The sequence below is a fragment of the Monodon monoceros genome, unplaced genomic scaffold (assembly GCF_005190385.1).
Source record: "Monodon monoceros isolate NGI ecotype Baffin Bay Population unplaced genomic scaffold, NGI_Narwhal_1 Super_Scaffold_5, whole genome shotgun sequence".
Classification (NCBI taxonomy): domain Eukaryota; kingdom Metazoa; phylum Chordata; class Mammalia; order Artiodactyla; family Monodontidae; genus Monodon; species Monodon monoceros.
The window spans coordinates 113,511,784-113,528,540 of record NW_021703782.1 but is presented as its reverse complement, the minus strand read 5'-3'; positions in this window follow the sequence as shown (position 1 = coordinate 113,528,540).

Sequence of the window (16,757 nt, the reverse complement as noted above, 5' to 3'; positions counted from 1 at the left end):
ATTAGTGTAGCTTTGTAGTAAGTTTTGAAATCAGGAAGTGTATGTCCTCTAACTTATTAATTAATTAATTCGGCTGCACTGGGTGTTAGTTGTGGCATGTGGGATCTTTAGTTGGGCATGAGAATGCTTAGTTGTGGCATGTGGGATTGTGTTCCCTGACCAGGGATTGAAGCAGGGTCCTGTGCATTGGGAACACGGAGTCTTAAGTCCCTGGACCACTAGGGAAGTCCCTACCTGTTCTTTTTTAAGGTGGTTTTGGCTGTCCCTTGAGATTCCATATGAATTTTAGGATGGGTGTTTCTCTTTCTGCAAAGAAATGTCATTGGGATTTTGATAGGGATTGTAGTGAATCTGTAGATCACGTTGGGTAGTATTCTGCCTCAGTTGACATGATTAAGTGGGGTTTTTTCCTCATTTTATTAACGTGATGTATTACAATGGTTGATTTTCATATGTTGACCCTCCTTGCATTTTGGGAATAAATCCTGCATAATCCTTTTTAAATGGGGATTAAAATGGGGATTAAAAAAATTAATTAATTTGGCTGCACCAGGTCTTAGTTGTGGCATGCAGGATCTTTGTGGCGGCATGCGCGATCTTTAGTTGTGGCCTGTGAACTCTTTTAGTTTTTATAAATTTTATTTATTTAGTTTTGGCTGCGTTGTGTCTTTGTTGCTGCATGCGGCCATTCTCTTGTTGCTGCGAGCAGGGGCTACACTTCCTTGCGGTGTGCAGACTTCTCACTGCAGTGGCTTCTCTTGTTGCGGAGCATGGGCTCTAGGCACGTGGACTTCAGTAGTTGTGGCACGTGGGCTCAGTCGTTGTGGCTCACGGGCTCTAGCGTGCAGGCGCAGTAGTTGTGGCGCACGGGCTTAGTTGCTCCGCGGCATGTGGGATCTTCCCGGACCAGGGCTCGAACCTGTGTACCCTGCATTGGCAGGCAGATTCTTAACCACTGTGCCACCAGGGAAGCCCGCATGTGAACTCTTAATTACGGCCTGTGGGATCTAGTTCCCTGACCAAGGATGGAACCCAGGCCCCCTGCATCGGGAGCGTGGAGTCTTAGCCACTGGACCACCAGGGAAGTCCCCATGCATAGTCCTTTTAATATGTTGAGTTTGGTTTCCTAGTATTTTGTTGAGGATCTTTGCATGAATACTCATAAGGGTATTGGTCCATAGTTTTTTGTCTTTGTCTCTCATTGATATCATGGTAATGCTAGACTCATAGGATAAGTTAGGAAGTATTACTTCCTCTTCAGTTTTTGGGAAGAGTTTGAGAAGGGTTGGTGTTTATTCTTTTTTAAATGTTCTGTAGACTTGAAACCCTCTCTGTTGGGCTTTTCCTTGATATCCTTATATCTAAAGAGAGTCTCTTGTAGACAGCATGTAGTTGAATCTTGGCTTTTTTAAAAAATTTTATTTATTTTTGGCTGCGTTGGGTCTTTGTTGCTGCACGCAGGCTTTCTCTAATTGCGGTGAGTGGGGGCTACTCTTTGTTGTGGTGCGCGGGCTTCTCATTGTGGTGGCTCCTCTTGTTGCAGGTGGCTTCTCTTGTTGCAGAGCATGGGCTCTAGGCACATGGGCTTCAGTAGTTGTGGCACACGGGCTCAGTAGTTGTGATTTGCGGGCTCTGGAGTGCAAGCTCAGTAGTTGTGGCGCATGGGCTTACTTGCTCCGTGGCATGTGGGATCTTTCCGGACCAGGGCTCGAACCTGTGTCCCCTGCATTGGCACGTGGATTCTTAACCACTGTGCCACCAGGGAAGTCCTTAGTTGATATTTTTTTTTTTTGTAGTGTATCATTTTAATTCCCTTCTTTACTTTTCTGTATATTTTTTAGTTATTTTCTTAGTCATTACTTTGGGGATTACATTAAAAGCTGATAACAACTTAGTTGGAATAATACTGACTTAGTAGTGTAAACACACTCTACATCTCTGTCCCCCCTTTATGTTGTTATTGTCACAGGTCACATGTTTGTATGACACACTACGATTATTGTCATGCATTTGCCTATTAAATCATGTGGGAAAAGGAGACATTACAAGCTGTAACAAAAGTATAGTAATACTAGCTTTTTATATTTACCTGTGCAGTTCCTTTTACTAGTGTTCTTTATTTTTTCTTGTGGCATTGAGTTACTATCTAATACCCTTTTATTTCACTGTACATGAGGAGCCATTCTTTGGTTGCTGCTTTCAGAATTGTCTCCGTCTTTGGGTTTTGACAACTTGACTCTAATTTGTTTCAGTGTGGACCTCTGTTTATCCTGTTTGGCATTGGACGTGCATATTCACATCTCAGATTTCAGAAGTTCCTGTCCATTATTTCTTCAGATATCTTTTCTGCCCCTTTCTCTTCTTTCTAGGAGTCCTGTAATGTGTATGTTGGTACATTTGATAGTGTTTCATAGGTTTCTTGGATCTGTTCATTTTTCTTCATTTTTTCTTTCTGCTCCTTATACTGGGTAATTCTAATTGTCATTTTTTTTTTCTTCTTCACGTCTTTATTGGAGTATAAATGCTTTACAGTGTTCTGTTAGTTTGCGGTATAACAAAGTGAATCAGCTATATGCATACATATATCCCCATATCCCCTCCCTCTTGAGCCTCCCTCCCACCCTCCCTATCCCACCCCTCTAGGTCATCACAAGTTGATCTCCTTGTGCTATGCAGCAGCTTCCCACTAGCCGTTCATTTTACATTTGGTAGCGTATATATGTCAGTGCTACTCTCTCACTTCATCCCAGCTTCCTCTTTCCCACCGTGCCCTCAAGTCCATTCTCTACGTCTGTGTCTTTATTCCTGCGCTGCTACTAGGTTCATCAGTACTGGTTTTTAAAATTCCATATATATGCATTAGCATACGGTATTTGTTTTCCTCTTTCTGACTTCACTCTGTATGACAGATTCTGAGTCCACCCACCTCACTACAAATAACTAAATTTCGTTCCTTTTTATGGCTGAGTAATATTCCGTTGTATATATGTGCCACATCTTCTTTATCCATTCATCTGTGTTTTTTTTTTTTGTTTTTTTGTTTTTTTTATTTTAATTTTTATTTTATTTATTTTTGGCTGCATTGGGTTTTCATTGTGCTGTGCGGGTTTCTCATTGCGGTGACTTCTCGTTGCGGAGCATGGGCTCTAGAGTGCAGGCTCAGTAGTTGTGGCACATGGGGTCAGTAGTTGTGGCTCATCAGCTCTAGAGCGCAGGCTCAGCAGTTGTGGCGCACGGGCTTAGTTGCTCCGCGGCATGTGGGATCTTCCCGGACCAGGGCTCAAACCCGTGTCCCCTGCGTTGGCAGGTGGATTCTTAGCCACTGCCCCACCAGGGAAGTCCTCACATAGGTTTTGGATTGTCGTGTTTTTGTTGTCATTTGTTTCTAGGTATTTTTTAATTTCTTCTTTGATTTCTTCAGTGATATCTTGGTTATTTAACAGTACACTGTTTAGCCTCCATGTATTTGTGTTTTCTACAGTTTTTTTTCCTGTAATTGATTTCTAATCTCATAGTGTTGTGGTGGGTAAAGATGCTTGATATAATTTCAATTTTCAAAAATTTTCCAGGACTTGATTTGTGACCCAAGATGTGACCTCTTCTGGAGAACATTCTGTGTGCACTTGAGAAGAAGTATATTCTACCACTTTCAGGTGGAATGTCCTAAAAATATCAATTAAGTCTGTCTGGTTGTTTGTGTCATTTAAAGCTTGTGTTTTCCTTATTTATTTTCTGTGTGGATGATCTGTCTATTGGTGTAAGTGGGGTGTTAGAGTCCCCCACTATTATTGTGTTACTGTCGATTTTTCCTTTCATGGCTGCTAGCATTTGCCTTATGTATTGAGGTGCTCCTATGTTGGGGGCATACATTTAAAAAATTTTTTGTTTGTTTTTGGCTGCATTGCATAAATGCAATTGTTATGTTTTCATCTTGAATTGATCCCTTGATCATTATGTAGTGTCCTTCCTTATCTCTTGTAACAGTCTTTATTTTAAAGTCTATTTTATCTGATATGAGTATTGCTACTCCAGCTTTCTTGTGATTTCCATTTGCATAGAGTATCTTTTTCCATCCCCTCACTTTCAGTCTGTATGTTTCCCTAGGTCTGAAGTGGGTCTCTTGTAGACAGCATATATACAGATCTTGTTTTTGTATCTATTCAGCCAGTCTGTGTCTTTTGGTTGGAGCATTTACTCAATTTACATTCAAGGTGATTATTGATATGTGTGTTCCTATTACCATTTTCTTAATTGATTTGGGTTTGTTTTTGTGGGTCTTTTTCTTCTCTTGTGTTTCCTGCTTAGAGAAGTTCCTTTAGCATTTGTTGTAAAGCTAGTTTGGTCGTGCTGAACTCTCATAGCTTTTGCTTGTCTGTAAAGCTTTTGATTTCTCTGTCAAATCTTAATGAAGTCCTTGCTGGGTAGAGTAATGTTGGTTGTAGGTTTTTCCCTCTTATCATTTTAAATAGGTCCTGCCATTCCCTTCTGGTTTGCAGAGTTTCTCTGAAAGATTAGCTGTTAACCTTATGGGGATTCCCTTGTATGTTATTTGTTGCTTTTCCCTTGCTGCTTTTAATATTTTTTCTTTGTATTTATTTATTTTATTATTTTTTTGCAGTACACGGGCCTCTCACCGTCGCGGCCTCTCCCGTTGCGGAGCACAGGCTCCGGATGCGCAGGCTCAGCGGCCATGGCTCACGGGCCCAGCCTCTCTGTGGCATGTGGGATCCTCCTGGACCGGGGCATGAACCCGTGTCCCATGCGTCGGCAGGCGAACTCCCAACCACTGCGCCACCAGGGAAAGCCCTGTATTTAATTTTTGATAGTTTGATTAATATGCGTCTCGGCGTGTGTCTCTTTGGGTTTATCCTGTATGGGACTCTCTGCACTTCCTGGACTTGATTGACTATTTCCTTTCCCATATTAGGGAAGTTTTCAACTATAATCTCTTCAAAGATTTTCTCAGACCCTTTCTTTTTCTCCTCTTCTTCTGGGACCCCTATAGTTAAAATGTTGTTGAGTTTAATGTTGTCCCTGGGGTCTCTGAGATGTCTTCAATTGTTTTCATTCTTTTTTTCTTTATTTTGCTCCCCGGCAGTTATTTCCACCATTTTATCTTTCAGCTCACTTATCCAGTCTTCTGCCTTAGTTATTCTCCTATTGATTCCTTCTGGAGTATTTTTTAAAATATATATATATATATATTTTTTTGTTTTTTTGTTTGTTTTTGTTTTGTTTGTTTTTGTTTTGTTTGTGGTATGCGGGCCTCTCACTGTTGTGGCCTCTCCCATTGTGGAGCACAGGCTCCGGACGCACAGGCTCAGCGGCCATGGCTCACGGGCCCAGCTGCTCCACGGCATGTGGGATCTTCCTGGACCGGGTCACGAACCCGTGTCCCCTGCATCGGCAGGCGGACTCTCAACCACTGCGCCACCAGGGAAGCCCTTTAATATATTTTTTGTAACATATTTATTTAATTTTACTTTTGGCTGTGTTGGGTTTTCGTTGCTGCACACGGGCTTTCTCTAGTTGCGGTGAGCGGGGGCTACTCTCGTTGCAGTGCGCGGCGCTTCTCACTGCAGTGGCTTTTCTCATGGAGCATGGGCTCTAGGCGCGTGGGGTTCAGTAGTTGTGGCACACGGGCTCAGTAGTTGTGGCTCACGGGCTCTAGAGCACAGGCTCAGTAGTTGTGGCACACAGGCTTAGTTGCTCTGAGGCATGTGGGATCTTCCCGGACCAGGGCTCAAACCCGTGTCCCATGCATTGGCAGCCAGATTCTCAACCACTGCGCCACCAGGGAAGCCCCTTCTAGAGTATTTATAATTTCAGTAATTGTGTTGTTCATCACTGTTTGTTTGCTCTTTAGTTCTTATAGATCCTTGTTAAACGTTTCTTGTATTTTCTCCATTCTGTTCCCGTTATTTTGGATCATCTTTACTATCATTACTCTGAACTATTTTGCAGGTAGGTTGCCTATTTCGTTTTCATTTATTTGGTCTTGTAGGTTTTTACCTTTCTCCTTCGTCTGTAACACATTTTTTTGTCGTTTCTTTTTTCTTTTTGATGGATGGGGCTGTGTTCCTGTCTTACTTGTTGTTTGGCCTGAGGCATCCAGCCCTGGAGTTTGCAGGCAGTTGGTTAGAGCCAGGTCTTGGTACCGAGATGAAGACCTCCGGGAGACCTCACTCTGATTGATATTCCCTGGGGTCTGAGATTCTCTGTTAGTCCAGCAGTTTGGACTCGGAGCTCCCACCACAGGAGCTTGGGCCCGACCTGGGCACCAAGATCCCGCAAGCTGCGTGGCACGGCAAAAAAGAAAAGAAAAGAAAAGAAAAAAAGCAGTACAATAACAAAGAATAAAAAATAAAATAAAATTAGAAAGATAGAATTAGGGAAAATAAAAATATAGTTGAGGGCTTCCCTGGTGGTGCAGTGGTTGAGAGTCCGCCTGCCGATGCAGGGGAACACAGGTTTGTGCCCTGGTCCGGGAAGATCCCACATGCTGCGGAGTGGCTGGGCCCGTGAGCCATGGCCGCTGAGCCTGCGCGTCCGGAGACTGTGCTCCACAACGGGAGAGGCCACAACAGTGAGAGGCCCGTGTACTGCAAAAAAAAAAAAATATATATATATATATAGTTGAAACAACTGCAACAAGGTAAAACAACCACAACAGAAAAAAGAAAAAAAACCAAAAACCAAAAAACCAGTTGTCTTATCTTCAAGTTCATTGATCTTCCTTCTGCTGCTCAGATCTGCTCTTGAACCTCCAGTGAGTTTTTCATTTCAGTATTGTACATTTCAGTCCCACAGTTTCTGCTTGGTACATTCTGAGCATCATTTGATGCCAACTCTGTATTGTAAGTCCCCCACCCCTTGGGGTTGCTGCATCTTGCTTGTTGGAGCCACCTGTGACTTTTCCTTACTTTTTCAAAGTGTAGTCCCTGAAGTTTCTGTTTAATTTTCCATGTGGTCAGCCAGTGACCTAACAAAGATTTCCTTAAATATCTAGTTCCCAAAAGGGGAAGAAACAAGTATCTTTTTAATTCCCCCGGAAGCCACTTTTACCCATTTGAAACCAGTGTTTAAAACAATGACAGCCAATGGGCTTCCCTGGTGGCACAGCGGTTGGGAGTCTGCCTGCCAACGCAGGGGACACAGGTTCGAGCCCTGGTGCAGGAGGATCCCACATGCCGTGGAGCAGCTGGGCCCGTGCACCACAGCTGCTGAGCCTGTGCTCTGGAGCCCGTGAGCCACAACTGCTGAAGCCCATGCGCCTGGAGCCCGTGCTCCCCAACGAGAGAAGCCACTGCAATGAGAAACCCGTGCACCGCAACAAAGAGGAGCCCCCACTCGCCACAACTAGAGAAAGACAGTGTGCAGCAACGAAGACCCAATGCAGCCAAAAATAAATAAATAAATAAATTTATAAAAACAAAACAAAAACAATGACAGTGAAACCTGTGCCAGCCCCGCAGTGGCCAAAAGCAGCTGTCAACCGCCAGAGCACAGTTCTCGTGTTCGGAGGATGGTGGCCTTATTGCCCGTCCTTCCTCCAGCAAAGCTGTGTCAGAAATGCAGGCCGGCATCCACATGGCTGTGTGCCGCGGGCCAGGTGATGGGTGTGCTAGGTGCCGGCCAGCTGTGGATTCACTGGAATTTGCGGAAATTCCCTACCCTCTTCGTCAAGCTCTCTCCTGGATGCTGCAAGCGTCTGACTAGACTTGAGTTCCAGAATAGTTACTTTAGAGTTCCTGCCAGCTCAGTGGTCCTTTAGGTGGAGGGACAGAGTCCTGGAGCTTCCTACTCTGCCACCTTCCAGGACATCACTCCCTGATAACTGCCTTTGTAACAGTAACAAAATGTCTACCTAATTAACATTTTAGTTTTATAAAACTTATCATTTGGACATATATTATTCCATAGTGCCTACTTCAGGCCTTCAACTTTTTCTTTTAAATTGTGTCTTTAGCACACATTCCTAGGAACAGGATAAACGTTTTAAAGGACACTGATGTAAGTATGCAAATGCTTTCCACAGTGGTTGTGCCCAATACGTAATGTCACCAGCACTGAATCCCTGGAAAACTCTGCCTGCCTGCCTGTCAGGGTGCAAAGTTGAGCAGAGCACAGTCTGATTTCCACTCCACCTTCCCGCATGGACGTTGTGCTTTTAACCTCTGCTTGCAGATTAAACGGGCACGACCGTGGCCAGTGCTTCACTAACTGACTGATTACTCAGGAAACAGCATTTCTGTGTTTGGGTTTAAATGGGACCCTCCGCCCTGTCACTGCTTGTGGCCCAGATGATCTTTTGTTGGGTTGTCTAAGAACCCCTGCTCTGGGGGGGGGGTCCCTTCCACTGGCGTGGATGTCCCCTGAGCCAGTGGCACCCGAGGGACTGTGGCCTACTTGAAGGGAGCCCCAAAGACCTGGGGGGGGGGGGTAGGCTGGAGAGGCAGGGAGGGGTGGAGGGGCAGTGCAGTCTGAAGAAACATTTAATGGTGAAGCGTACCTGGAAAAAGAAAGGTACGCTGTCGTTTTCATCGTGCAGAACCAGAGGACACAGTCTGACAGGTTTTCCTGGCTGTTTGGTTTTGGCTTAATAGGGCTGGTCACATGAGCTGGTGACACATTTTCACAGGGGCCAAGTGTCCAGCCCGTCTTGGGATGGGGAGGGAGCACGGGCAGAGGGACCCACTGGTTCTGGATGTTGGCACTGGGCCATCTTGGGTAGCCGCCCCTGGGCACCTGGTCAGTTCACTCCTGTGCTGTGTCCTGTTGTCTCCTCACCTCACGAGATCAGGAACCAATTTGTCGGCCTGCCTGCGTTTGCGGGTGATATCATCCCAGACCACAGGCTGCTTGTTAGATATTAATTGTTAACAGCTCTGGGCAGCTAGCAGTGAGTCAGATGAGCAGTTGGGGTCAGACAATCAGACAGTGAGGACCCTGGCCTGTTAGGGGAGGCTCAAGCATCCCCGAGTAAAAGAGGTCATGGCATCCACCCTGAAGGTCATGGTGAGGACAGGTGAGGTCATGCTCACAGCGTGCATGTTTGGTGCTCACGTACTAGGTTTTGTGCCTGGCCCTGTGCACACCCTTGGGCAAAGATCCAGACAGGACATCACATCTGAGCCACAGGGCTGCTGGGAGCTGGACCTGGGCTCTCCCAGCCCTGTCCTTGGGTTGAGCCAGTCCATGGGTGCCCTCCGGGTGAATGGCCTCTCTGCTCTCCTTGAGTGGCTGGAGGGGGCCGTGAGGCCTCTCATGCTTGCCTGGGGAATCGCCTGCCCCAGCCTGTCCCAGTTTCCTATGTGGGTCTCAGGGTCCCCTGGGGTTGTAGAGTGTTTGGACGCCTCCTCGTGGGGGTGAGTGGCTCCCCTTAACCCCCGTGGTGGTTGCACCTGTCCAGAGTCCCGCAAACTCAGCACGTGGACCACACGGACTGAGGCCTGGGCTGGTCTTCCTGCAGTGACTTAATTCCACACTGACCCTGTGACAGAACCCCAGGCTCACAAAGGGAAGTGATTGGCCTGAGGTCACAGTAGTTGCAGGCAGGTCTGGGCTCCAACCCACTCTTTTTTTTTGGCTGTGTTAGGTCTTCATTGCTGTGTGTGGTCTTTCTCTAGTTGTGGAGAGTGGGGCTACTCTTCATAATGGTGTGCGGGCTTCTCATTGTCGTGGCTTCTCTTGTGGAGCACGGGCTCTAGGCACGCGAGCTTCAGTAGTTGTGGCGCACGAGCTCAGTAGTTGTGGCGCACAGGCTTAGTTGCTCCACGGCACGTGGGATCTTCCTGGACCAGGGATAGAACCAGTGTCCCCTGCATTGGCAGGCGGATTCTTAACCAGTGCACCACCAGGGAAGTCCCTCCAACCCACTCTTAATCACCTTTGCAGAAAAGACCACCCTCACCTCAGGAGAGGGCTGGCCTCTGTCCTGGGCTCCTGGATGGTTGGAATGTCCTGCCTGAGAAGAGTTATCTTTGTTTACCTGCAGCCTTGGGCCATGCGAGGTGGTCTACACCAACAATGACGTATGGTGGAGTCCTTGGGCTGCACGGCATCAGCTCGACCTCTGGAGGGGCTGGAGCCTGAGGTTGGTCGTGTAGGCAGCCAGCTGTCACCGGCCCTAGTAAGAGCTCTGGATGCCAAGGCTCAGGTGAGCTTCCCTGTTGCCATACCCGTGCACTGTGTCCCACACCAGTGTCAGGAAAGTAATGCTGCCTGTGACTCTGCAGGGAGAGGACAACGGAAGCTCCACATCTGGAACTTTCCCTGGATTCTGCCCCATGCAGCCTCTTGGCTGATTTGAATCTGTGTCTTTTCCCTGTAACACACTGTAACCATGTTATATCAGCTTTCAAGGTGAGTTCTTTGTGTCCATGTAGAAAGTTATTGAACTTGAGAGTGATCTTTGGGAGCCTGAAACCTGTGAGTGGTGTCAGAGGTGAGGGCAGTCTTGGGGACCCTGAAATGCACACCATCTCACTGGCACTTCTCAGCTCAGGAACTTTTACACATGAAACTAAAAGTGTTCCCCAAACTTATCCAGATGGGCCAGAGACAAGACCTCAGTGCTGTCCCCACCACCGCTGCTCTGATTTTCCTCTGCCCCCGGGCAAGTCCGACTCCTGGGCCTCCACCTCCAGCCTCTCTGTGCACGAGTGGACTTCGGTGCACTAAGCTTCCAGACCTGTTGTCCAGGAGCGCCGTTGCCCCTCAGGGAGCCTCTGGGCTGCCTGGCACCTGCCAGCCACGTCCTGGTGTGCAGTCATCTTCCTCCAGAGGAGATGGTCACGCTATTGTGTCCCCACACCCGACACAGGTGGACTGTATTGTCACCGGCAATGCATTTTCCTATCCCTTTACAGCTCTGCATATCACAGCATAGCCTTCACTGATCGACTGGCAGGGGAGGCACGGTTTTGATTGGAATGGGCACCCATGAGCCTTTCTCAGGCTCTCCTGGTTGGATTGCCCACTCGTGTCCAACGGCCTCTGATGTGTAGGAGACCCTTAAGCCAAAGTTACTGATCTTCCTCCACGCGTAAATATGGGTTCCAGGCATTGCTTTTTTATTGGAAAATGTCAGATTATACACAGTACACCAAATTCTAGGTGGTCTAAAATATTTTCCAAATAATAGAAAATTTGAAGAGAACTAAGCATCAGATTTTTGGTAGCTGTAAGGAGAAATAATATAAAGAGAAAGATTTAAATACATAAAATATAAAGACTTTGAACTAAAAAAGAAAAAATCCAAAGTAAGTGTGAATGCTGCTGACAAGTCAGAGGTGGGAGATAATGGCTGAGAATGGTGTCACCAGAGTGAGGGGGACCCCAAAGGTCATTCTAACCTCTGATGTGACTTCCAAAAGGGGCAGACTGCCCTTAGGTCCCAGCAGGTCACGTGCTACTCCTGCTTCTTGGAAAGGCAAGTGGCAAAAATGCATGTTCCAGGCTCCTTCTCAGGGAGAGGGGCGCTGCAGCTCGCCACCCAGGTCAGTGCAGCTGAGAGCAAGAAAAGGCAGAATGACAGAGTAAGTGCGCTTCCTTTGGCAAGGTGGGAAAGCAAACTATACATTTTGCAATGATTTCCCCGAAAACCCTAACTTACTTGGAGGATTTAGCAATCAGAATGATTTGCACTGTGTAACTCAAGTTGTCCTGTGATACAGAGGGTCTTTCCAAAAAAAATCCCTGTACATTGAAACTACCTGACCTCTTATTTTCATCTTGACTACATGACCATTTCTTTTTTTTTTCCAACAGAGCATTACCTTTTTTTCCCCTTTTTTAAAAAACAATATGTTTTTAATTGAAATATAGTTGATTAACAATGTTGTGTTAATTTCTGCTGTGCAGCAATGTGATTCAGTTATATATATATATATATATATATGTATACTTTTCTAAAATATTCTTTTCCATTATGGTTTATCATATGATATTGAATATAATTCTCTGTGCTATACAGTAGGTCCTTGTTTATCCATTAAACATTAACATTATATATAAAAGCTTCCATCTGCTAACCTCAACCTCCCACTCCATCCCTCCCCAACCCCCTCCCCCTTGGCAACCAATAGTCTGTTCTCTGTGTCCAAGACTCTGTTTCAAAAATAGGTTCATTTGTGTCGTATTTTAGATTCCACATATAAGTGATATCATATGGTATTTGTCTTTATGACTTACTTCACTTAGTATGATAATCTTTAGTTGCATCTACTGCTGCTGCTAATGGCATTATTTTGTTCTTTTTTATGGCAGAATAGTATTCCATTGTATATAAATAGACCCCATCTTTATCCATTCGTCTGTCAATGGACATTGAGGTTGCTTCCATGTTCTGGCTATTGTGAATAGTGCTGCTATGAGCATAGGGGTGCGTGGATCTTTTTAGATGAGAGTTTTGTCTGTATATATTCCCAGGAGTAGGATTGCTGGATATGATAGTTCTATGTTTAGTTTTCTGAGGAATCTCCATGCTGTTCTCCATAGTGGTTGTACCAGTTTACATTCCCACCAACAGTGTAGGAGGGTTCCCTTTTCTCCACACCCTCTCCAGTATTTGTTATTTGTAGACTTTTTAATGATGGCCATTCTGACTGGTGTGAGGTGGCACCTCATTGTAGTTTTGATTTGCATTTCTCTAATAATTGGCGATGCTGTGCATTTTATCACGTGGCTGTTGGCCATCTGTATTTCCTCTTTGAAGAAATGTCTGTTTAGGTTTTCTGCCCACTTTTTAACTGGGTTGTTTTTTTTGTTGTTGTTGAGTTGTATGAGCTGTTTGTACATTTTAGAAATTAAGCCCTTGTCAGTTGTTTGTAAACATTTTCTCCCACTCTGTACATTGTCTTTTTGTTTTGCTTATGGTTTCCTTTGCTGTGCAAAAGTTTGTAAGTTTGATTAGGTCCCATTTGTTTATTTTTGTTTTTATTTCTATTTCCTTGGGAGACTGACTGCCTCAGGTACGATTTGTCAGGCAATGTTTTGCCTATGTACTCTTCCATGAGTTTTATGGTGTCATGTCTTATGTTTAAGACTTTAAGCCATTTTGAGTTTGTTTATGGTGAGAGTGTTCTAACTTCATTGATATACATGCATCCAACTTTCCCAACACCACTTGCTGAAGAGACTGTTTTTTTCTTTTTTTTTACCATTGTATGTTCTTGCCTCCTTTGTCAAAGATTAATTGACCATGGGTGTGTGGGCCTATTTCTGGGCTATTCTGTTCCATTGACTCATATGTTGGTTTTTGTGCCAATACCACAGTTTTGATTACTGTAGCTTTGTGTTGAGTTGGCCAAAAAGTTCAGGTTTTTCCGTAAGAAGTTACAGAAAAACCCGAACGAACTTTTTGGCCAACCCAATAGTATTGTCTCAAATCTGGGACGGTTATGCTTCCTGCTTTGTTCTTTTTTATAAATTTATTTATTAATTTATTTTTGGCTGCATTGGGTCTTCGTTGCTGGAACTTGTGTCCCCTGCATTGGCAGACGGATTCTTAACCACTGCGCCACCAGGGAAGTCCCCTGCTTTGTTCTTTTTCCTCAGGATTTCTTTGGCAATTCTGGGTATTTTATAGTTCCATATGAATTTTAGGATTATCAGTTCTAGAAGTTTTTGTGTGGAGTCTTTAGGGTCTTCTACATATTCAGTTGGTGAAAAAGTGCCTTTGGCTTTTAAGTAAAAATAAAAGACACACTTTTAATTTTCACCAAGAACGTTATTGAACAACGTATTCACTCTTTTGTTCTACCTTCCACCATTTTTCAGGCAACTTCATAATTCCATCTTCCCAAAACTTTTTTTAAAATAAATTTATTTATTTAATTTATTTACCTTTGGCTGTGTTGGGTCTTTGTTGCTGCATGTGGGCTTTCTCTAGTTGCGGCGAGCAGGGGCTACTCTTTGTTGTGGTGCGCAGGCTTCTCATTGTGGTGGCTTCTCTTGTTGCAGAGCACGGGCTCTAGGCGTGTGGGCTTCAGTGGTTGTGGAATGCAGGCTCAGTAGCGGCTCCCGGGCTCTAGAGCACAGGCTCACCAGTTGTGATGCACAGGCCTAGTTGCTCCGCGGCATGTGGGATCTTCCCGGACCAGGGCTTGAACCGTGTCCCCTGCATTGGCAGGCGGATTCTTAACCACTGCACCACCAGGGAAGCTCCCACAAAACTTTTTGAGCAAAGAACTGTTCCGGGTGCCTTTTACAGTCTTCCAGGGAGTTGAAATTTTTTCCATTAAGAGAATTTTGTAAAGACCTAAATAAATGGAAATCCAAAGGTGCAACGTCTGGTGAATATGGCGGATGAATCAGAACTTCCCAGCCAAGTTGTAATAGTTTTTGCCTGGTCATCAAAGAAACTAGTGGTCTTGCATTATCCTGATGTAAGATTATGCGTTTTCTGTTCACTAATTCCAGACGCTTTTCAATGAGTGCTGCTTTCATTTGGTCTAATTGGGATCAGTACTTGTTGGAATTAATCGTTTGGTTTTCCGGAAGGAGCTCATAATAGAGGACTCCCTTCCAATCCATATACACAACATCACCTTCTTTGGATGAAGACTGGCCTTTGGTGTGGCTGGTGATGGTTCATTTCTCTTGCCCCATGATCTCCTCCATTTCACATTATTGTACAGTATCCACTTTTCAATCACCCATCACAATTTTTTTAAAAATGGAACATTTTCATTATGTTTAAGTAGAGAATTGCATGGGAAATACGGTCAAGAAGGTTTTCTCCGCTTAACTTATGTGGAATGCAAACATCAAAGTGATGAACATAACCAAGCTGGTGCAAGTGATTTTCAACACTTGATCTGGATATTTTGAGTATGTTGGCTATCTCCTGTGTGGTATAATATTGACTGTTCTCAATTAATATTCTGTTTGATCACTATCAACTTCAACTGGTCTACCCGACCACGGGGCATCGTCCAGCGAGCAATCTCCAGTACAAAACTTTGCAAACCACTTTTGACATGTTCGGTCCGTCACAGCACCTTCTCCATATGCTGCACAAATCTTTTTTTGCATTTAGGGTGTGTTTTTACCTTTTTTGAAATAATAAAGCATAATATGCTGAAAATGTTGCTCTTTTTCTTCCATCTTCGATGTTAAAATGGCTACACAGAAATTCAAGAGTTTTGATACAAGTCTTTTTTAAAATGCACGCTGATATGACAGCTGTCACATACAGACTAACAAAATTGTTTTTAATGAAGTTAAAGACAATTAAGTGCTACTGAGCCATCTTAAAGAAAGAGCTGAATGAACATTTTGGCCCACCTAGTATTCAGATCATCTGCAAATGATGGCAACTTTACCTCTTCCCTTCCAATTTGGATGACTTTTATTTCTTTTTCTTGTCTGATTGCTGTGGCGAGGACTTCCAGTACTATGTTGAATAGACGTGGTGAGAGTGGGCAGCCTTGTCTTGGAACATGACTGTTTCTTACTCTGACTTCCACACAGTTAGGAATTGTGTCCTGAGTAGTGGTGGGCTCAGCTGAGTAGCACTGGGAGTCAGATGCCAGTCATGGACTGAGTGAGTCAAAAAGTTTGGTAGCTTCCCTGTGAGCTCAGTTCCTCTCTCATGTTACACCTGAGTGATGTAAGCTCCTCTCAGCAGTGCCCGCAGAGAGGGGAAAACAAGCTTTCACCTGCATCAGTGATTGCTATGGACCTAAGGATCAACACTCTAGGACTTCCCTGGTGGCACAGTGGTTAAGAATCCACCTGCCAATGCAGGGGACAAGGGTTCGAGCCCTGGTCTGGGAAGATCCCACATGCTGTGGAGCAATGAAGCCCGTGCGCCACAACTACTGAACCTGTGCTATAGAGCCCAAGAGCTAAAGCTACTGAGCCCGTGTGCCACACCTAATGAAGGCCGTGCGCCTGTGCTCTGCAATGAGAAGCCCGTGCACCAGAACTAGAGAAAAGCACACGTGCAGCAACGAAGACACAACACAGCCAAAAAAAAAAAAAAAAGTGATCAACACTCTGGTCCTTGATTTTTCCTGAGAATAGAGAGAAAAAACTTTTAAAAATTATGAATAAACTAGATTACAGTATACAACAATGAATACTAGACTCTCTTGGAACTAGGAGTAAAAAATGAAAGAAAACCCTCAGTCATAGCAAAAGAAATATCAGAAAGATTAAACAAAAAGCTATTTGAGAATTTTGTTTTAAAAGTATGTGCCAGGGGCTTCCCTGGTGGCGCAGTGGTTGAGAGTCCGCCTGCCGATGCAGGGGACACGGGTTTGTGCCCCGGTCCGGGAGGATCCCACATGCCGCAGAGCGGCTGGGCCCGTGAGCCATGGCCACTGAGCCTGTGCATCTGGAGCCTGTGCTCCGCAGTGGGAGAGGCCACAGCAGTGAGAGGCCCGCATACCGCAAAAAAAAAAAAAAAAAAAAAAGTATGTGCCGAAGAACTGTCTTTTTAGTAACACTATTTTTGGGAAACACCATAGTGTATAAAGAGGCACCCAAGTGGTGTAGCAGCTGTAAGGTCTGGGCTCTGAGTGTGAAGAGGCCTCCTAAGCCTACATGGGCCCAGAAGCCCAAGACATCCCATGATTTCTGTGCACAGGTTTTGAGGAAAAGATCCATTTTTGAGTTGAATCTTCACTAATAAGTTAGGACCTCCCTTCTGATCTTGAAAAGTTAAAGGAGTAGATAAAGGGTTTTCTAAATTTACATCATTTCTCACTAATTAATCTTTAGAGTCCCGCCCCCCCACCCCCCTGCCA